The sequence below is a fragment of the Macrobrachium rosenbergii genome, chromosome 4, assembly GCF_040412425.1.
Source record: "Macrobrachium rosenbergii isolate ZJJX-2024 chromosome 4, ASM4041242v1, whole genome shotgun sequence".
Classification (NCBI taxonomy): domain Eukaryota; kingdom Metazoa; phylum Arthropoda; class Malacostraca; order Decapoda; family Palaemonidae; genus Macrobrachium; species Macrobrachium rosenbergii.
In genome coordinates, this window is record NC_089744.1 from 25,307,501 (window position 1) to 25,322,500 (window position 15,000).

Sequence of the window (15,000 nt, forward strand, 5' to 3'; positions counted from 1 at the left end):
GAGAGAGAGAGAGAGAGAGAGAGAGTCTATTTAGCCAACAACGGCAGTTGTTTTTTCAGACAAAAATGTTTACATTAGTATGTCTTCAACAGCAACAAAAGTCATCCAAGATTTATATATATATATATATCTATCTATCTATCTATCTATCTATATATATATATATATATATATATATATATATATATATATATATATATATATATATATATATATATATATATCGCTCATGGTTTCAACTTGGTCCACAGGTGGAACTACGACCAAGTGTAATGATGCACAAATTCTTGAAAAGTATTACTATCACAGAACTCTCAAGAATTAACGATGAATTGAAGCCTTGAAAGAGGACATATAATAATACAGCAATACATTGTAAGAGTTGTTAGGACTCGTTTGACTTTGCAAAGAATTGCCATTTCATTTTTGCTCTTCAGCTTTTTTTTACGGACTTCTTTTTTTCCTACTCGAACTTCAAAGGCAGCTTCTTCAATCAGAATAGACAGTGAGATCTAATAATTTTCTCTATTCATTTATAAGTGACATGTCCCCTTTGAACAAGAAAATAAAATTACAAACATCATGCAACAAAAATTCAATTTCTTACTTTCAAATCTCAAGTGATTTTTACTTGACATGAACAACAGAGTGTCACTTCTTACAGTGATTTTTAATTCTTTCGGGTTTTTCCCCTTTTAATATTCATAAATTAACTTGCATATTGCATACGACCACACACATGGACAGAAGAGGCGGAATTGCTTTTACATAACAACGACAAAGTGAATGTATCCAGAAATATCTATCGTCCTGCTAAAGAGATTTTCTTTAGGCCTACGAAAGACAGACGTTGGTCGTTCTCCAAAACCTAAAATAAGAGTGTACTTTGGCAACAGCATTCATATAAGGATATTCCAAGTTTGTTTGGAAATCAAGTGTTTTGGGAAAAATGCATCACAATCTGCCTAAGGCCTTACCTCAATGAATGCCATTATTCTAAAACAGGCAAAGAAACAAAATATAAAGACATGATATCGCAAGAAAACCAGAGTGTGGGACCTGTTTTAATGACTGCGAATATTCTGGTACATAATTATATCTACAGCAGGTCTTAATTTTGTGGTCAAAATCAACTGGCCTTAGCACAAGTTATGCATTTTCTCTTTACCAGAAACAAGTAAAGCGCCTACGTAGTTTAGCTGAATCGTGTTACATTTTGCAAACGATTCCGTTTATGAGCCGAAGAAATAAACCAAAATCCACTGACGATTTTGCTTTCGAGAACGGATGGAAATGCGTGCTTAAGGGGACACTGAAATATAATGAAGAGAAAATACAAGGAAGTTAAGAAGTCCAAAAAGCTTTATAAATAAGAATTCGAGAAAATAACGAAAACAAAATTTCCGATGGCACGTATACGAAACCCGAAAAATAGTTAGTGATATCGTGAAAGTATACAGCCGACGCAGGAAAAGACCCTTTAAGAACGAAGTCATCTCTTAAAAACAGGTACCGAAGTTTGTGCCAAATCTCGAAAGCCTTGAGATTCAATGCAACATGAGGAAAACATACCCCAAAACGCAGAACTGCGGTCGGAAACTCTTCCATAAAATCTAAACACATGACTAACACGACTAAATAAGCAGAGGCACTTCATGTCAGAAACAAACAACTAATTAATCACTAGCGTACAAGTATCTTTTACGATGCACGATACGCCAAAACAGCCTCATTAAGTAGACGAAACACTCCGTGTTATAAAGCAAGCTATTTCAACTTTTCCCACGACATATTAATATACCTACCTTAAACTTATCTCTATAACTACAGGGCTACGCCAGGCATAGCTCAAAGGCTATAAATACTCGTTCGTCACAGTGTGAAGAGGTCGTCGCTGGAAGCGATGGCTTATTATAATTACTGTGGCGATGCAGGTGCAAACAATAATTATTTGTTTCATTGTTTTTCAGTAGTTCTCGTTACCCATTTCGAACCTTAACTATAAACAGATGCCCAATTAACGTCTTTGAGCGTTTCGTGTATATTCGTGCGTGTGCATATATATACGAGGTATGTTCAATAAGTAATGAGAAAATGTCAGGCGAGACACTAAATATGATTTGATTAAAATACTACTTCATGGTGAAGTACACATACATATATTCTATAAAATGACAAACTGGCAACTTTCTATATTTGTAGGTCTGATTGCAGCGGTGAACGCGGTGGAACCAGTCTGATCCAGTTTGCCGATGCAGGGAAACATGGAGCAACGTTACGCCATCAAATTTTGTGTTAAACTTAAGAAAACCAAACAAGAAGCTTATGGAATGTTAAAGGAGGCCTATGGGGGTGAACAGATGAGCCAAGCAAGTTTCTATCGGTGGTTTAACAGATTTTCTGACGGAAATGAACAGGTTGAGGATGAACCCAGATCTGGAGCACCGAAAAGTGCACGCAAGGAGGAAAACATTGAGGAAGTGCAAAGGTTAGTGATGCAAGACCGTCGAATATCTGTGAGGATGCTATCTGAAGCTGTTGGTATTAGTACTGGCACAGTAGAGACAGTTCTGACCGAAGATCTGAAGCTCCACAAAGTCTGTGCCAAGTTCGTGCCAAAGATCCTCTCCAACGACCAGAGGCTGGTGACCACCTGGATGGCCGACAAGGGAAAGAAAGTGGTACAACGCCCACCCTACAGCCCTGACCTAGCCCCTTGCGACTTCTTCCTGTTCCCACGCATGAAAGACAGCCTCAGGGGAACCAGATTCCAGTCAACAGAGGAGCTGAAAGAGGCATCGGAAAGTTACCTGAAGGGACTACTGAAAAAGGACTTTGAGGAGGTCTTCCAGGATTGGGAGAGACACATGGAGAAGTGTGTAGCTGCGAGAGGCAATTATTTTGAAGGAGACAAAGTTGTGTAAGCTTATGAAAATAAATAGTCTCTCTCCTGACATTTTCTCACTACTTATTGAACATACCTCTGTTTATATATATATATATATATATATATATATATATATATATATATATATATATATATATATATATATATATATATATATATGCTTAGCTCATTGATATAGTACTGAACACCAATTCGGATGGAGTGTAGGTTCGATTCCCAGCTTCCGCCTTCCAGTCGACCTATCTCTGAATAGATACCAACGCCAGCAGGAGCGAAAGACAAGGGTATGGGGCAAAAACCTTATCCCTAAAGATTTGCGGAGACCGGAGGGCGCTATCTTTATTCAACCTCCCGTTCTAACGGAAAAAAAGACATATTCATAACATTCACTTCGAACTGAGGAATACAAAAATAAACAAAGGGGGGAGATAAACTCCATACACAGATATTCACATTCCGATCCATTATGATCAGCAAAAATCACAATGGTAAATACAGTTCTGCGCCTCTTGCTACACCACTGGCCATCGTTCAGATATTTTCAATTGCGGGCACTTTTATCAGACGTAGGCAACGCACTTGCAACTCGAACACAATATTTTACAGTAATCAGGTCTTTTAAAACTAAACTAAAGTGGAATGTGTGGGAACCACAAGAATGACAGATGTCGACATGAGTGATGATAATGATAATGATGATGGTGACAAACTAAGCTCCTATCTATCTGCCCAAAAATACCCTGAAACCAAGCAACCCAGTCTCAGCTCTACGACCATCCATGCCTACCGACTCTTCCCAAAATATTTCCCAACGAGGAAGAAAAATGTCATTTTGGGAGACATTTTCCCCCTCTGACCGAAAGCTCGTCGCGTTTCCATGCCTGACGAGGAGAAAGCCAGACTTGATAGGTATAACCTTAAGCAGCGACAGTCAATTTCGTATCTAAGAAAACTGACACGTCAGTGAAGTGACTGACAGACGGGCGTCAGTGACCAAGATTGCTGGGACGACAGGCTACAGAAACCAACCAATCAATTGTAAGCAAGGCAATCAACTTGAAAATAGGCACGGAAATGTTTTGCTATTCAATTCATGAAAAAGTCTTCGAGTTATTTTTTATCAACATTAAGAGTTTAAGAACGAATAAAAGTCGACCTTTAATATATATGAACAAATACTGCGACATTCAGCTCGGTTCCCTACGTTTTAATGCCTCTCGACTTCATGTATCAAAACACTTTCTAATCTATCTTCTCCTTGCTCCAAGTATTTGACTCATGGCCTCCGTTCTCTCCACAACGTTGCATTATCTAAAAATTAATGGAATCATTTTCCCACCTTGGCTAAACGTTTCAATGCAAATTTGTATCTCCGCATTTCTTGACGTTCAATTCGCGCTACTCCACAAACACTAACCAAAACGCTCCTCTCAATATTTGCAACTTTTTTACCCTTCTTAAAATATGAATCGAGTCCTTGGCCACGAAGAACGAGAAACATCGGAGTGCGAGAGAACCTTCGTCTTTACTTCAAGGCTTTTTCAAGACACTGCTTGAAAATGCCTTGAAGCAAAAGCAAAAGCACTTGCACCCCCGTTTCACGTTACTCGTAGCCAAAGACTCGGTTTATATTTTATTATTACACGGTTATTCCTGAGATGGATAACATGCACACACACACACACACACACACACACATACACACATACACATACACACACACACATATATATATATATATATATATATATATATATATATATATATATATATATATATATATATATATATATATATATATATATATATATATATATATATATATATATATATATATATATATATACACATACATATGCATATATATATACATATATATATATATATATATATATATATATATATAAGTACAGTATATATACATACATACATACATATATATACAGTGTGTACGTACATATCTGTTTGTATGTGTAGCTCGCACACAAGTACAAAAGTATCTGATTGTACATACATGCATAAAGATAACGACCACAATGGTAGGTGCCATTCTCGAATAGCTCTAGCGCAGTAATATGACTTTCTACCACAGACCCCGAAAGGCGGCTTCCGTTCACAGATGGGGAAAGCCTTTTTGCAACACCGGGAAGGGATAAGGGAATTTCTGAAAGGGGTGGAGTAATGGGGAGGGGAGAGGGAGGGGGAAAGGAGGAGAAGGCTGCTACCTTTTCATAGCAATATCCAATTAGCTCTAGTTCTAAAGGTCGAAATCTCTGTCTCTCCTTCTCTCTCTTGTCGCATTTCAAAAATGCTGAACCGTAACAACACACTCTCTCTCTCTCTCTCTCTCACGTATGGGATTCAGGCAATGCTTGGCCTTTTAGTTTAGCGATACGATGCGTGTGATTGGGAAAAGGGACACGGGACAGAGAGAGAGAGAGAGAGAGAGAGAGAGAGAGAGAGAGAGAGAGAGAGAGAGAGAGAGAGAGAGAACTGTACGCAGAAGAAAGAGAATCCAAACTTGGATTCCTGCCGACCAACAAAGGAAGAGGCGGTGGATGTAGAAGCGAATACAGAAGAGTGATAAAGACACAATCGGGAAAGAATGCCACAAAGAAATCTGAATGGAGAGAGAGAGAGAGAGAGAGAGAGAGAGAGAGAGAGAGAGAGAGAGAGAGAGAGAGAGAGAGAGAGAGATTGACTTCACGCTTTTAATGCCTGAATATTACTGAGTGTTTGCCTACGACCATGTGAATGTTTAGCCTTTTCCTCCTTGTCTGCTTACATTAAATTATCAAAACAGGGAGAGCGCCATGAAAGAACCACAAAAACGTCAGTGTCAAAAAAAAAAAAGGTGAAAAGGTAACTCTCTGAACGGCACTGAGCGAGAGGAACGAAAAGACCTAAGTACCACCAATTTTCGAACCAAAACAGCAAATGAGCATCCGGAAAATAATCGCAGAACAAAGAATACAAAACTCGTGCACAGCGAATGCGACCCAAAGCCCTCTCTATCCCAGGGCTAAATGACCCGACAGGCAATTGCCTGCTAATAGGCACACACTGAATAATCCTGCTCATTTTAGAGAATACCTATTTATCGGTCCATGACCCGAAGCCGAGATAAACTTGTTTCTTTCTCTCGGAACTGCCTGCCTGGTGCCAAACCTAATTTAGTGACACCACTTTCTTCATTTCTGATGAAACGACAATTCTTTGTTTTTTGCTCACGTAAGGCTGGAACAGACTATTATTATTATTATTATTATTATTATTATTATTATTATTATTATTATTATTATTATTAAAACAGAATGTCAGTAAGTCAATAATTAGAAAAAGTTTAAGAAAATGTAAGGTAAAATTGAAGATAACTAAGAAATTAACATAACTATTATCACCAAACGTAGTTCCGAATAAAGCTGACATCCTTAATACTAGTTCAAAAATTAAGGCGAAACCGCATAGCATCTCGAGTCCTCTAATCCCCGTCCAAGTCAAATACAATATTAATAATAACTCAACTTTCCTTCCCTCACTAAAAGCGCCCAAGATAAACTTCCCATGGACCTGTTTCACATTAAATAATTATTGTCAAGACTTCTTTGGCCCCAATAAGCTGTCTTGTAGTAGCTTGGATGTCCTATTAAGCCGTTAATGAACAAAAAAAAAAAAACTTGAAAAAGCCATTCGTTTTTATTTTACTACCATCTGCAGAGGTTACAAGGCTGAACTAGACTGCTATTATCACAAAAATTTAAATGGCAAAGAAAAGAATTTACCCCCTCTCGGGTGGTGCCAAAATCTGAGCTGGCCCTTGGTCTACAAGGTCGGAGAAAATGGGACGGGAAGAAGAAGAAGAAGAAGAAGAAGAAGAAGAAGAAGAAGAAGAAGAAGAAGAAGAATCGCGTACGCATCCAATGTGGGGTAACATCAAAGACTTAACAGGGACAGACAATGGCTGATGTGAGGAGAGACCCTACAAATGAGGAGTGATTCTCTGTGAGCGAAGGGAAACGACATACAAGGAGACGTACCCTGAAAAAGGAGAAGAAATCTTATATGAAAAAGAGACTCTTCGGGAAGATGAGCTCCATATATGAGATAGTACACGAGAAGAAACAAGCTTTGTGATATTCGATACCCTACAAAGCAAAATGATTGTGTGTGTGAAGTGATACCCTACAGACGTAGAGATACATGAAAAGGGATTCAGTGAAAGAGACATATATGGAGATACGGAGGCATTGTCTAGCCTGGGATAATGTCACGATTTTTGGTTGAACAGTGCTTTCACTTTCACTGTTTTGGAGTGAATGAGTAATATGGAAAGAGAGCGGGAGAGTGCACTGCAAAGCTGATACGGGGTGGATGTCATTCTACCATTGCTTTGAAGAAAAATAAAAGGACATGTCCTTATATCTTTTTGAATGGGTTCTCCGATGCTGTTCAAGATTTGAGTGACATGCAAAGAATAGGAATAAAACATAAGGAGAAACATGTCACATACACTCATTATATATATACACATATATACTGTACACACGTATACATACATACATACATACATACATACATATATCTATGAATAAAGAAACTACCGGGTACATCATGATTTACATTAACTCTGCAGGTAAATTATATAACAATGGAATACCAATAAACCACAATTAGTAAATGAATCACTACCAAAAGTTAGAGGCTTAGTTATGACATAGGTTCTACTCAGGCAAAGACAAATAAATGCTTTTCTCAGTCCTACCTACATCAAACATGAACGCGATAAACGAGGTAATCCCACAACAGAAACTCTGAATTCAAGGCGGAAACCATCAAATGCATTTCCACTCGAAAAAAGTAGGTCAAGACGTTCGGCCACAAATAACAAAGGCAATCGCTGCCGCCGAAATGTGAGCGCTTGTGAATCAAAGTGAGTACATCTTCTCATTTACCTTTGCAGAGGAGAGCTGTCGAGCGGAGAGCTTTTGAAACAGATCGGGGGGGGAGGGGAGGGGAGGAGGAGAGGAGCTTAAGCACCTGAGTGCAGTTCAAAGCCATTCTCGTTCGTGAGAGCATGTTCTAATACGCTTCTGTTTTGGGCCCAGTATTCCAGTTTGTTTCACGTGAACCGCTGTTATTCGTTTACCCAGCTCAAGATTTACTTTTCTTAACGATTAGTAGATACATAATTACTTTCTGTCGGATAATATATCGTAAGTTAATATTAACTTATGAACTCATGGGGCGAAGTGCATTAAAAAAATTGAATACCACTTTAATAGCAGGGCACAACTTATAATAAACAAATTTTTAGAAATATCTAATAAGTTATTTATACGTTAAAGAGTACCCACATTCACAGAAAACATGCAAAATTACCAATTTATATACTTCAGTAATATATGTCTTGAGAGGATAGACAGACTTTCATGGAATTTTGGGAGGCATTCGTTAAGAGACCTTTATATATATTATATATATATATATATATATATATATATATATATATATATATATATATATATATATATATATATATATAGTTTGGGCGTGCATGAATGCGTGCGCGCGCATGCTAAGATCAAACTCTATTGTGTTCTTTGAGGGTTCTCAGTAACATCAGAAAGTCCAAACATTGACCTGAAATACCTCGTCTAAACTGTCGACCCGTAATTACCATTTGAATGATTCTCTTGGAAATTCTCTTTCTCTCTATCAAACACACAAACACTCTTATGTACCTATGAATATAACTAACTGACCTCAACTTTTCCAATAAACCTTAGTTGCACATAATAAATTTAACTTAACACGATCAACATCAATAAAAATCCTTCGATATAACGAGACAAAAGTTATGCATTTAATAAAAATGTGTATAAATAAGTAAATAAAAAATATACGTTTCACTGTGTGTGTGTGTGTGCGCTAGAGGAAGAGGAAGGCGATGGAGAATGTGAGGAACCAAAAAAAAGTCTCCACTTTATTACAACACATCACAAACATGGACGACACTTTAACTTGGTTTTATTTAATATTAACATGCACACAATCTTATGCGTTATGTAGATTATCCAGACAAGTATGTCAAGCTGAGAGAGAGAGAGAGAGAGAGAGAGAGAGAGAGAGAGAGAGAGAGAGAGAGAGAGAGAGAGAGAACTCGGTTCCATGCCTGTCAACATTGGAATTAATCATTGGGCTACTGGCATCCGAAATGATTAAGGCAATCCTTTTCAATTAATGAACACGATAAAATCAGCGTCGGTGATACAGATAAATAAAGAGGACATTTTGTGGATATTCAGGGTTGGGAAAATCCACAAAAGTTCCTGTAGTTCGGGCAAAATTACTATTTTTTGCATTAAAATATTCATAATATTTGAATTAAAGGACATACGAGTCTCCTATCTCAAGTACATAAGAATTCAAGTAGACACGGGCACGTGAGGAGGGGGGGGGGAACCCACACTGTGATGCAGCAATGTAAAGGAAGCTACGAATGTCGTTTCCCTACCACGGCCCTACTGTCTCGCCAAAAAATAATAATAAGTCAGAACAAATTATTAAAATTATGATAAAAATGATGATGACACTAAATTAAAAATACATTTAAAACGAATCTATGCTGTCATCCAATACGTGAGTTCTTTCGAAGAAAAAAAAAAGATAATTAAATTTCTCAACTGTACGCATACAGAGTAAAATTCTTTCTCCTTCAAAATGAACTTCCATTACGACTAAAATAAACTACAAACACAGCTATTATCTGAAACCCCACTTCAACTCTTCCGGGAAATTCGTCAGTACTCATATTTGCTTTCTCTAATGAGGCGCAGAGAGAGAGAGAGAGAGAGAGAGAGAGAGAGAGAGAGAGAGAGAGAGAGAGAGAGAGAGAGAGAGACGCATCTAAAAAGAATACGATCAGCAAAAGTATTTGGTATTTCGAAAGTATATATATTTTTCTTAAGCTCTCTGCTCATACATTCATTTTATTATATATGGTTATTCTAGGTCATTCTTGTATTTTTGAGCATTAAGTTATTAGAGAGAAGAAAAGTTACGAAATGCTATGGAAACGGAAGACATGACAAAAATGCATTGTTGATATATTTTAACCATAACATTCTTCTAATAATCATAATTTGTGTGATTGTCCATGACAATGAATAAACTTAACCATGTCACGGTTCAAAGACCACTGCTCCTGACCACAGTTCCGGTTGCAAAGACCATTGCTCCTGGCCACAGTTCCGATTGCTCAAAGACGACTCCTCCTGACCACAGTTCCGACTGCTCAAAGACCACTCCTCCTGACCACGGTTCCTATTATTCAAAGACCACTGCTTCTGACCACAGTTCCGATTGTTCAAAGACCACTGCTCCTGACCACAGTTCCGACTGTTCAAAGACCACTGCTCCTGACCACAGTTCCGATTGTTCAAAGACACTGCTCCTGACCACAGTTCCGATTGTTCAAAGACCACTGCTCCTGACCACAGTTCCGATTGTTCAAAGACCACTGCTCCTGACCACAGTTCCGATTATTCAAAGACCACTGCTCCTGACCACAATTCCGATTGTTCAAAGACCACTCCTCCTGACCACAGTTCCTATTGTTCAAAGACCACTGCTCCCGACCACAGTTCCGATTGTTCAAAGACCACTCCTCCTGACCACAGTTCCTATTGTTCAAAGACCACTGCTCCTGACAACAGCTCCGATTGTTCAAAGACCACTGCTCCTGACCACAGTTCCTATTGTTCAAAGACCACTGCTTCTGACCACAGTTCCTATTGTTCAAAGACCACTCCTACTGACCACAGTTCCTATTGTTCAAAGATGACCACTCCTGTCCACAGTTCCGATTGTTCAAAGACCACTGCTCATGATCACAGTTCCGATTGTTCAAAGACCACTGCTCCTGACAACAGTTCCGATTGTTCAAAGACCACCGCTCCTGACCACAGTTCCTATTGTTCAAAGACCACTCCTCCTGACCACAGTTCCTATTGTTCAAAGACCACTCCTCCTGACCACAGTTCCTATTGTTCAAAGACCACTCTAATCTTCGCTGGGTGAGCGGGTTCCGTTCTCAGCTACCACTCTGATGGTCGCGAGTTCGAATCTCCGACCGGCCAGTGAAGAACAAGAGAAATTTGTTTCTGGTGATAGAAATTCATTTCTCTCTATAATGTGGTTCGGATTCCACAATAAGCTGTAGGTCCCGTTGCTAGGTAACCAATTGGTTCTTAGCCACGTAAAATAAATCAAATCCTTCGGGCCAGCCCTAGGAGAGCTGTTAATCAGCTCAGTGGTCTGGTTAAACTAAGATATACTTAACTGACCACAGTTCCTATTGTTCAAAGACCACTGCTCCTGACCACAGTTCCGATTGTTCAAAGACCACTGCTCCTGACCACAGTTCCGATTGTTCAAAGGCGACACTGCTCCTGACCACAGTTCCTGTTGTTCAAAGACCACTGCTCCTGACCACAGTTCCGATTGTTCAAAGACCACTGCTCCTGACCACAGTTCCGATCGTTCAAAGGCGACACTGCTCCTGACCACAGTTCCTATTGTTCAAAGACCACTGCTCCTGACCACAGTTCCGAATGTTCAAAGACCACTGCTCCTGACCACAGTTCCGATTGTTCAAAGGCGACACTGCTCCTGACCACAGTTCCGACTGTTCAAAGATCACTGCTCCTGACCACAGTTCCGATTGTTCAAAGACGACACTGCTCCTGACCACAGTTCCGATTGTTCAAAGACGACACTGCTCCTGACCACAGTTCCGATTGTTCAGAGACCACTGCTCCTGACCTCAGTTCCTATTGTTCAAAGACCACTGTTCCTGACCACAGTTCCGATTGTTCAAAGACGACACTGCTCCTGACCACAGTTCCGATTGTTCAAAGACCGCTGCTCCTGACCACAGTTCCTACTGTTCAAAGACCACTGCTCCTGACCACGGTTCTTATTGTTCAAAGACCACTGCTCCTGACCACAGTTCCGACTGTTCAAAGGCGACACTGCTCCTGACCACAGTTCCGATTGTTCAGAGACCACTGCTCCTGACCTCAGTTCCTATTGTTCAAAGACCACTGTTCCTGACCACAGTTCCTGTTGTTCAAAGACCACTCCTCCTGACCACAGTTCCTATTGTTCAAAGACCACTGTTCCTGACCACAGTTCCTGTTGTTCAAAGACCACTGCTCCTGACCACAGTTCCGATTGTTCAAAGACCACTGCTCCTGACCACAGTTCCGATCGTTCAAAGGCGACACTGCTCCTGACCACAGTTCCTATTGTTCAAAGACCACTGCTCCTGACCACAGTTCCGAATGTTCAAAGACCACTGCTCCTGACCACAGTTCCGATTGTTCAAAGGCGACACTGCTCCTGACCACAGTTCCGACTGTTCAAAGATCACTGCTCCTGACCACAGTTCCGATTGTTCAAAGACGACACTGCTCCTGACCACAGTTCCGATTGTTCAAAGACGACGCTGCTCCTGACCACAGTTCCGATTGTTCAGAGACCACTGCTCCTGACCTCAGTTCCTATTGTTCAAAGACCACTGTTCCTGACCACAGTTCCGATTGTTCAAAGACGACACTGCTCCTGACCACAGTTCCGATTGTTCAAAGACCGCTGCTCCTGACCACAGTTCCTACTGTTCAAAGACCACTGCTCCTGACCACGGTTCTTATTGTTCAAAGACCACTGCTCCTGACCACAGTTCCGACTGTTCAAAGGCGACACTGCTCCTGACCACAGTTCCGATTGTTCAGAGACCACTGCTCCTGACCTCAGTTCCTATTGTTCAAAGACCACTGTTCCTGACCACAGTTCCGATTGTTCAAAGACGACACTGCTCCTGACCACAGTTCCGATTGTTCAAAGACCGCTGCTCCTGACCACAGTTCCTACTGTTCAAAGACCACTGCTCCTGACCACGGTTCTTATTGTTCAAAGACCACTGCTCCTGACCACAGTTCCGACTGTTCAAAGGCGACACTGCTCCTGACCACAGTTCCGATTGTTCAAAGACCACTGCTCTTGACCACAATTCCGATTGTCCAAAGACGACACTACTCCTGACCACAGTTCCGATTGTTCAAAGACGACACTGCTCCTAACAACAGTTTCGATTGTTCAAAGACCACTGCTCCTGACCACGATTCCTATTGTTCAAAGACCACTGCTTCTGACCGGACGACGATCTGGGATCTTACAATGAATATCCCGCAGAAAATCGCCCTTGGTCACCTTACGCACATGTCATTGACGCAGCTTAGCAAATTATTATAAAGAACCGATTCAGATCTATCTCTGATATTGTTTAGTGCTCAGCGCTGGGATGAACGCTGTTGAATGACACAGCATCACTTCTGGTTTCACTGTTCCCCTTTGAAATGAGATGGTCGAAGTTTACTGGTATTAATTAATACGGCATTTTGGAAGAAATGCCCCTATGACTTTAGCTACAGTAATTTGGTTCCATTTATCATTGGTACATGGGGTACCTTCTTGTCAAATATCATAAAGACCTAATAATAATAATAATATCTCAGAACTTTGGACAGTTTTTTTATAGTTTAACTGCACTATAAGTTAACTCATTCGAGAGATTGAGAAATTGCAATACAAACTCAACGGCATTCAGACAGCCATTCGGTTTAACGAATAATAATAATAATAATAATAATAATAATAATAATAATAATAATAATAATAATAATAATAATAATAATAATAATAATAATAATATTACGGAAGGAAACATGAAATTTCACTTTAGGGATGGTGAAGTTTAATAACGGTAAAATAAAAAGGATAAGAAATACTTAGGCACTGAAGAACTTGAAATAATTTGCGCTTAAACCTACATTTCATCCTGAGGAACATGTAGACAGACGATAAAAAGAAAGAAACACACACACACGTACTTGATTTTGCCACACGAAGCTCGCCAAGCGGTAAGGAGAGAGAAGGGGAAGTTCTCGGACGACGTTCGACACGAAAGAAAGCTATTAAGCCAATATGAATTAATGATTTCCAAAGTCGATTCGATTCAGTAGTAACTCCCACCCAATGGCCACTCTGCCCCGGTTGACAGTTAGCCATTAAATGGCGGAAATCTCGACTAATCCCTACATTAAAGAAATGAATCCCCATGAAGACTAATTCCTTCACTATAACGAATCATCGCTATAACGAATAGTTCCATCACTATAACGAATCATCCCACCACTGCATAATGAACCACTCCATACTCAATTATGAATCCCTCCCTCCCTCCCCTACAGTGGGTCATTCTCTCTACTTTGATGAGTAATTCCCTACGCCTTAATTAATCATTCCCTTCAGTATAATAAACCAGACTCACAATATAAATCCTCAGCTGTACCATAATGAATCACCCCCTTCAGAGCGTTAACTCAATCGCTACAGGTTCATAAATAACCTCAAATGGAACATACACTGGTCATGTTGAACGCTCAGCAGGATAAATTAACGAATAATCACTTCACCTTATGTATAAGATTATGTATTTTTGTTTCAAAAAATATTTCTTTCTTATTATAAATAGTGAAAAAGGTATTTTTTTTTTTACAAAACTTGCCAAGATTCGCTTTTGCAAAGAGCGGATATATTTGATTCAATACATAATAAATGCAGATAGAGTTATTAATACACGGAACAATTCTATTTACCAAGCAAGGCAACTGATCAGGAATTATTTACGTATCATAAGAAAAAAAAAAATTCCATTGACGACCGCTGAATGACCAAAATAACAACATTTTATCAAAATATATATAACGCAATTCAGAAAAGAGAAAATCTGTAAGAATTTGAAGAAAAGCAAAACTGCAAAGGAGGAAAGCACTGGCAACGAGTCTCCAGTACAAACTAAGCATTGAAACAATCACCATAAAAGTTGGTGCTTGGGTGAGGTCGCAGGCTGGAGGTAGGGGGTATGGCAGTAATGGGGGGGGAGGCGTGGGGAAAGAAGGGGATGGGAGAGGGAGAAGGAGAAGGAATAAAAAGGAAGACATAAACCTGGTTATGTATCCAAGGTAATC

The 15,000-nt window shown here is 39.6% G+C and overlaps 1 protein-coding gene across 10 annotated transcripts in view; it reads right to left on the reverse strand.

Annotated features, from left to right (window-relative positions):
* unc-13 overlaps positions 1–15,000 on the reverse strand; it is a 1,228,603-nt gene that overhangs the window by 279,937 nt on the left and 933,666 nt on the right. The gene's annotated exons all lie outside the window — the stretch shown is intronic.